The sequence below is a fragment of the Lacerta agilis genome, chromosome 8 (genome assembly GCF_009819535.1).
Source record: "Lacerta agilis isolate rLacAgi1 chromosome 8, rLacAgi1.pri, whole genome shotgun sequence".
NCBI classification, from domain to species: Eukaryota; Metazoa; Chordata; class Lepidosauria; order Squamata; family Lacertidae; genus Lacerta; species Lacerta agilis.
In genome coordinates, this window is record NC_046319.1 from 69,311,515 (window position 1) to 69,317,514 (window position 6,000).

The window sequence follows — 6,000 nt, forward strand, 5'->3', positions numbered from 1 at the left end:
TCCCTTAAAATAATTTTCTGGCCTAGTAACTCCAAGCAGGGCAAGGCAACTAGGCCTATTTAAATTTCCTACAATGCCCCTGGACTTGCAACATGGTGCTATCAGCTAAGCCTGCCAGAGCCCATTAACAGAAGAGGGGTGTCCGCCAGAGCACTTTGCCCAGAGGGTCTCCTCAAACGTGGAGCCAGTACGCCATATACACACAGAAACAGCTTGTGCAGCCATTGTACTTTTTGAATGTGACTGCCTAAGACGGGCCCAGAGGAAAGACACAAAGAGCATCTCTCTGAGTCAGGGCCCTTGTGGGTGATATTGGCCCCCCCTCCCCCAATTTATGCAGAGGCATGCAGGCACTATTTTGCGCTAGTGCCTCTTTTCCTGCCCTTTCAGATGTGGCAGCCATTTTGCACTTGTGCCCCCACACCCGCAGCAGCCATTTTGTGCTACGTCTCTCTCTCACACACACACACACCCCATGGCAGCCATTTTGTAACGCATCTACAGCACTTTCTTGGAATTACGGATGGGCTTTCTGGTCAAAAAAGGTTGGCAGCCTCTGAAAGGCAACTCTGCCAACCAGGTACATTCGGCATTAGAGGCCTTGCTCCGTGCCTCCTTACCTTTGGAGGTTGGGTTGGCTCAAAGCATGCTACAAGGACACAGAGCAGAGCCTATTGAGTATCAGCACCAGTGACACTTCCAAGCTACCTGCTTATTGAGCAGTCATCCTGCTGTTTGCATGGAGATTAGGCAGTGTAGGTTTGGCGATGTTGCATCAGAGCAAGCTTTATCCCATACAGTTCCCACACTTTGACTTTGGGGGATGAGGGTTTGTTGCACAACACCTTCCAAGCAACTATAATTACACAATCTGAATTTGACATCAGACGATTGCTCAGCCTCCCAAGGAGAAAAATAATTTGCATGGAAAGAATAACTACAGTATATGAATGGTTTTGCCCCATCTCCTTTATTTATTTGTCTTCCATTGGCAGTGAGAAAGGGATGCTGGACTAGATGGGCCTTCTTAGGTTCTTGAATGGTATTGGGCGGCTTCCAACAAATATTAAAATCTCACAGATTAAAAACTTCCCTAAACAGGGCTGCCTTCAGTTATTTTCTGAATGTCAAGTAGTTGCTTATCTCTTTGACCTCTAATGGGAGGGCGTTCCACAGGGTGGGCGCCACTACCAAGGCGGCCCTCTGCCTGGTTCCCTGTAGTTTTGCTTCTTGCAGTGAGGGAACCGCCAGAAGGCCCTCGGCGCTGGATCTCAGTGTCCAGGCTGAATGATGGGGGTGGAGACGCTCCTTCAGGTATACAGGACCAAGGCCGTTTAGGGCTTTAAAGGTCAGCACCAACACTGAATTGTGCTCGGAAATGTACTGGGAGCCAATGTAGATCTCTCAGGACCGGTGTTATGTGGTCCCGGCGGCCACTCCCAGTCAGCAGTCTAGCTGCTGCATTCTGGATTAATTGCAGTTTCCGGGTCACCTTCAAAGGTAGCCCCACGAAGAGCACATTGCAGTAGTCCAAGCGGGAGATAACCAGAGTATGCACCACTTTGGCGAGACAATCTGCAGGCAGGTAGGGTCTAAGCCTGCGTACCAGATGGAGCTGGTAGACAGCCGCCCTGGACACAGAATTGACCTGCGCCTCCATGGACAGCTGTGAGTCCAAAATGACTCCCAGGCTGTGCACCTGGTCCTTCGGGGGCACAGTTACCCCATTCAGGACCAGGGAGTCCTCCACACCCGCCCGCTCACTGTCCCCCAAAAAACAGTACTTCTGTCTTGTCAGGATTCAACCTCAATCCACTATGTTTTATGCTTGTTTGTTTATCTTACCGTCCATTTTTTTTAATGTATTGTAAGCTGTTGTTTGGGGGGTGGGGGAGCTTTGTAGTAAAAAAAAGTGTGGGTAGGCATTTTAAAAATTAGATCATAAGAAAAGATCCTCTGTGTCAAGCCACAGATCCATCTCATCCCAGTACTTCACATTCTCAAAGTGGCTAACCTGATGCCCAGGGGAAGCCCAATAAATAGATAAACAAACGAACAAATATAGGAGGCAAACAAACCACTGAAGTAGTTGGGGCTTTTTATAGCATATTTTTACGCTTTGGGGGCTGAGCACCTACTTTTTTAACATTTGCAAACACCAGATACTATTTTCTTAAACCATTTTTTCCTGGATCTTGTGAGAGGAGGGAGAGTTTTTTGAAGTGTGTTTCTTTTTATTGCTCACAACAGTAATTACTGATATTGGCAAGGGAGAAGAGTATCTCCATCAAGCACCCTTCCTCTGAGGATTCTCACTGCTATCAAGCCAGTTATCCAAGGGAAGAGCTGCGTGGCAGGACTCAGGAGATGCTGTGTTCTCCTGACCTAGACATTGTCACCAGCTTTGCTCCTGGATCTGATCTGGCGGGGGCCACAGCCATTGGCCACAATTTCAAAAAAAAAATTCACTAGAACTTGCTTTCCCCTCCTCCCTCCCATTGCCTTTTCCTCATGTTCTGTATCCTTTTAAATTGTGAGTCTGAAAGCAGGGCCTGTCTTAGGACTGGTTTTTGTAAGCTGCTCCGAAAGTCTTTTCTGCTAAAAGGTGGTGGTGGTGGTGGTGGTGGGGTAAAACACTGTAAATAAATAAATCACGTTGTAAAACCTCAGACCGTGGTGCCGTCTGTGGCCTAGGACCCCATTCAGCAGAATGAGCAAGAACAACCCCCACCAACACACAAAAAAACCCCCAAAACAGTAAGCAGTGTTGAAGTGTCAGGCGCAGGAACCTTGTGTCCCTCCAAATGTTGTCATTTAAATTTGTATACCGCCCTTCACCCGTGGGTTCACACACACACACACACAAATGCAAAATAAAACAAAATGCATAATAAAAACGGCAAACCAATAATCCCCCCACTCCCATAATACATTTAAACGGGCATCAGATGTCAAATCAGCCAAACGCCTGGGGTTGTTGCTGAACCACAACTCCCATCAACCCGAGCAAACATGACCAATGGCTGGGGACAGTGGGAGCTGTAGTTCAGCCACATCTGGAGGGCAGAAAGTTCACCACACACCTCAAGTAAGGAGGGGAAAACAGGTGTGGGAGTAATATCTCTAGGTCCAGAGGCTAAACTAAAGCAACAAGTGGGGCCTGTAGTAAAATGCCTCACCTCCTAGTAAGGCTTGTTTCTCCTTGGTTGTGCCAGCTGCCCAGCCATCTCCTCCGCTGGGATTATATAAACTGAAAGAGCTCAAGGCAACCATTCTACCCGACACCCACTCGTTTTTCCGTTTTCCTTTTCCAACGGACACTCTGCATTCTGTGGCTGTTGCCTTTGTGAGCTATGCTCATTCTTGGGAGTGTGCATCTATTTCCTTGATTTTTTTAAAAAACAAGCAAACATGAAAGGCAAGGACAACCCTCATATTCTCGGCCTCTGCAAAATAGGCTCCCCTCAAATCCACTAGTAACGCTTCCAGATAAAACCAGGGGTAGCCAATTGGGTGTCCCTTCCAGGCTTTGTGGATTATAACTCCCATTACCCTTATTTGACCTTTCTGGCCTGGGCTGGTGGGAAATGTAGTTCAACCAAAATCCAGACAGCACCACTTTTGAAATAAAAGGCATTGTGCAAGGACTTAAAAGAGAGGTTTGGGCAGTCTGTGGCCCTCCAGATTGGGGGCTCCGGCTTCCCATCCGCCCCAGTCAGAATGGCCGACAGGAATTTGGAGCTGGTGGCCAAATGCAGAATTGGATGAGCAGGAAGAAGCTGGCTCTGTTTCTGCCCGGCACGTGCCCCTTCCGTCCCGAAATAAAAGTGAACATGGAGCCATGTTTGCTTTGCAAGCCAATAAACCCAAAGTAAACACAAGTCGAGATTTGCCTGGAAGCTTATCAGACATCCATGGTGCACGGGCACACGTCATATTGGCATCACGCCAGCAACACACCGCTTCCTCCGGCATTTGACAGAATAGGTCAACTTGTTTTCTCCCCACCCTCCCACATTTCCGTTAATAAATCACCCGCTGTTTGCATGGAAAAGGACGATTCAGGACAGACAAAAGCCAAGTACTTCTTCACTCTATGCATAGTTATAAACTAGGGGATTCATCGAGATGTCTCGATGGCCACTGACTCGAATGGCTTTAAAAGGAGGTTAGATACACTCGCAGGGAATAAGGCTATCAATGTTTCTAACCTCCACTGTCAAGAGAATAGTAGGCCTTCCTGGGAATTAAGCCTGTGCCCCCAAATAATGCCAAATCCCCAGCTGAGTTAGATAACTCAATTTTCCAGGGTCTACTGGAGTGATCCAGGAGTGTCAGGATGCAGGGTGTCGGGCAGGAAGGACCTTTTAGCCGTGCACACCTGCTCCCAGCAAGGGAACACAGGTACATTTGTCAAACTGAACAGGACTGAAGCTTCTGCTCAGCAGCGGTGAAGGCAGGGTGCAATACTGCAGGCTGCAGGGGTCTGCTTCACCACGTGCCCCAGAGAACACGCTGGGGAGCAGAGCTCAGCGGGATTGGCCCTGCTGCCCTTCACAGCATAGGGGGCGAGGAAGATGCAACAGAAGCTCCAACCCCCAAATTGATTTGGGGCTGGAACCAGGTGTGTGCACACAGCCCTACAGGAACCACAAGTGGGGAGTGTTGCTGTTGCTCTCAGGTCTTGCTTGCGGGCTTCCTAGAGGCATCTGTTCGGCCACTGTGAAAACAGGATTTTGGACAAGATGGAATCTTATATTCCAGTCTTTTTTGCCTCTTTGTTTTACCATTTGTATGCCAATGTTAGTGAGGGAGCCTGCATGCTTTGAAGAAAGAAAGAACAACATGTTCTGTAACTGTTAGGTTATTGAGGAAGGCAATCGCTTTGCTCGGACTCCTGCCTTCCACAGCCCCTTCAAAGGGCTACAGGCACAAGGTCACATTTAAGTTTACTGCAGCAAACACTGCTAAGAGTCTTGCGGCATATTTAAGACTAATAAATATATCGCAGCATAAGGCGTCGTGGACTACAGTCCATCTTCATCAGGCGCATGAAGCATTATCCTGAGTTACAGATATATTTACATGACAGGGAGGGAGATTGTAAACAGTCAGAAGGGAGCAAAATGCAGAAATCAGGTGGTGATAATTTCATTAACAGCATATACTCAAACCTTTGTGGTTCTTAACACAGGCCTCCTCGTATTTGTAAGCCAGTTATCACATGTAATGCAGTATTTTTAAAACCTTTCTTTCTGTTCAAGGATTGACTCCTTCAAAGGACTGGCGTAACATTTAAGAAACCGTTTTTCTGTACCAGACTACTGTAATGGGATAAAATATAAAGCATGCATATATAGAGATGGGAGAGCAAATGCTGTGCAGCTGCATCTTTCGGACAGGGGCCTGTTTTCGTTATTGTTTTTAGCTGCAGGTTGGACAACATAAAAATAGAACTAGCAGCCGCTGCTGCATAGTGAGCAGGGTCCTTTTCCAGATGTCACTTTGGCGTTGCAATAAAAAGCTCTTAAGAAATCTAAAAGGGGCAGCCTTTTGAAGTACCGGTTTCAACTACAAGCTGTCACACCTTGCTGCACTCCGTGCCTCTTCACAACAGTTCGGAGGGGGGGAAATACATTCCTGTCTTTATTTAACTGGCCACCGTGTTGTTCAGGGTGAAGCGATTCCCTCTAGTGACAGATGACATCCGAAGCAGCTTGGACGGGAGGAGGAAGCCGCGCCTTTGCCTGCACAAGATCTTTCTGGCACTTTTAAACGCATGGACCTGCTGTGCTCTCCCACCACTGAGCATTGCAGTGCTCATCTCCCCATTCTGAAAAGACAAATGGGACCCCCTAGCAAGAACAAGACTGGAACACGGGCCAGAGGTTCCCTGCCCATTTCAACTGGCGATCCCAGGACCTTTGGCCTGCCAAGTGCGTGCTCTATCATGGAGCTAAAATCTCTCCATACCCTTCCTTTCACCACTGTAGAACAGAG

The 6,000-nt window shown here is 47.8% G+C and overlaps 1 protein-coding gene across 1 annotated transcript in view; it reads right to left on the bottom strand.

The window, feature by feature from the left end:
• Positions 1-3,292, bottom strand: part of GRAMD1A (GRAM domain containing 1A) — a 50,622-nt gene extending 47,330 nt beyond the window's left edge. The window contains exon 1 of the mRNA XM_033158147.1: positions 3,180-3,292. The gene's annotated coding sequence lies outside the window, so the exon portion shown is untranslated. The remainder of the gene's footprint in view (positions 1-3,179) is intronic.
• Between the last annotated feature and the right edge of the window lie 2,708 nt (positions 3,293-6,000).